Source organism: Budorcas taxicolor, chromosome 15, assembly GCF_023091745.1.
Source record: "Budorcas taxicolor isolate Tak-1 chromosome 15, Takin1.1, whole genome shotgun sequence".
Lineage (NCBI taxonomy): Eukaryota > Metazoa > Chordata > Mammalia > Artiodactyla > Bovidae > Budorcas > Budorcas taxicolor.
In genome coordinates this window covers 51,929,667-51,931,904 of record NC_068924.1, presented here as the reverse complement: position 1 = coordinate 51,931,904, position 2,238 = coordinate 51,929,667, and positions in this window count along the sequence as shown.

Here is a 2,238-nt window from a genome sequence, read left to right as displayed (position 1 = left end):
TTTCCCCCTTACTCCTATATTACCCTTCCCCCTTCCTTCTCCCCACTGGTAGCCACTAGTTTGTTCTCTAAATCTGTGAGTCCACTTCTTTTTTGCTTTATTCACTGGTTTCCGACATATACATTCTTAAAAGGACAGAGCCTGGTTGTTTGGGTGGAGGAAAGCTCTGAAGATTAAAGAGGAGCAGACTTGGAGTCTACACAGGCAGGAGGATGGAGGGGAGGTGTGGACCTGAACTTGGCTCTCTCCCAGTGTCTCTGGCAGCAGTGACTACAAGCACGCCTGAGGAATGAACACCAAGCCATGGCTTTGGGAGCATGCAAGAGTTCTTGGGGACTTGCTTTAGAACAGAACGATCAGATGGTTTGAGCAACTGGCCGAGATACATCTGACTTGGAAAAAAGAGCTACAACTTCAATGGACCAAAGATATTTCCCCAGGTTTTCTAGATTGGGTAAGCCCTGAAGGTGTTTTTTTTTTTTTTTTAATCCCCATAAAAGTTCTGATACTGAATGTCCCACCAACCTGATAGGTGAGGCTGAAGTTAAATTTGATTTGAATTAGAAAAGATAAAATTTGATTTGATTCAGAAAAAAAGTAGCTACATCTAATGTCCTTGCACTTGCTACTGAACCTGTTAAATGGGTTCCAATAGCTGGAGCTCTAATGTGTGCTGGTCGCTCAGTCATGAGCTCTAATGTGTGCTGGTCGCACAGTCGTGTCCAACTCTTTGCGACCCCATGGACTGTAGCCCACCAGGCTCCTCTGTCCATGGTATTCTCCAGGCAAGAGTACTGGAGTGGGTTGCCATTTCCTTCTGCAGGGGATCTTCCCAACCCAGGGATCAAACCCTGATCTCCCACATATCATGGAGCTCTGATATCACGATAGTAAATCTAGCCTGGGTAGGTTAATAAAAGAATAGGAATAATGTTTTGAGAGACTATCATGTGCTAGGCAATGCACTATTGCACAGCAGTCCCCAACCTTTTGGCACCAGGGACTGTTTTCGTGGAAGACAATTTTTTAACAGACCAAGGTGGCGGGGATGGTTTCAGGATGATTCAACTGCATTACATTTATTATACACTTTATTTCTATTATTATTGTATCACCTCCACCTCAGCTTATCAGGCATTAGATCCTAGATATTACATTAGATCCCTGATATTACATTTAACCCTCACACTCTACCGATGAGGTAGGCTGAGACCAAGAAAACTTAACTGGGTCAACCCCAGGTCACGTGGTTAGTAAATGGCAGAATCAGGTTTGCTGGACTCCACTTCTATCTAGCTTCTATAGTCACACATTCCCCGTCATCTAGCCAAGCATTCACAGACATCTAGTCCATTGCTCACTAATTCATTTAGTCAGATATTCACTTAGACAGTGAGTGGTATCAATATAGTTATTCTGTTATTTGAATAGTAAGATAGATCTAGTAGTAGCTTGCAGAACAAAAGAATCTTAGAATTATAGAATGTTTGCCCTGATATCTGTATATTACAAATACTAATACACATATATTAGACTGATGTAAAGATGAGAGATATAATCTCTCTGTCTCATACACATATATACACGCACACAGAAAAAGCTACAAAATTTGCTACATTATTTTATGAGATCCCGTGCAAAATGAAAATGCAAAACCCCGTGTTTAAAAATTATTAAGAATTTCTAAGGACTTCCTGGTGGTCCGGTGGTTAAGAGTCTGCCTTGCAATGCAGGGGAGGCAGCTTTGATCCCTGGTCGGGGAACTGGGATCCGACATGCCGAGAAGCAGCTGAACCTACATGCTGCAACTCCTGAAACCCGTGTGATCTGGAGCTTGTGCGCTGCAACTGCTGAGCCCACGTGGCACCACCAGAAAGCCTGAACCACAGCAAAAGCTCTCACATAACTTAATGAAGATCCCACATGCCACAACTAAGACCTGATGTAGCCAAATAAATGGATGAATGAATGAAGAAAGAATTTCAAGATGGTGATAGCAGATTATACTAAGCATGAAGTGAAGTGAAGTCGCTCAGTCGTGTCTGACTCTTTGCGACCCCGTGGACTTTAGCCCGCCAGGCTCCTTGCCCATGGGATTCTCCAGGCAAGAATACTGGAGTGGGTTCCCATTTCCATCTCCAGGGGATCTTTCCAACCCAGGGATCAAACCCGGGTCTCTTGCATTGCAGGCAGATGCTTTATCCTCTGAGCCACCAGGGAAGCCCCTAATACCAAGCA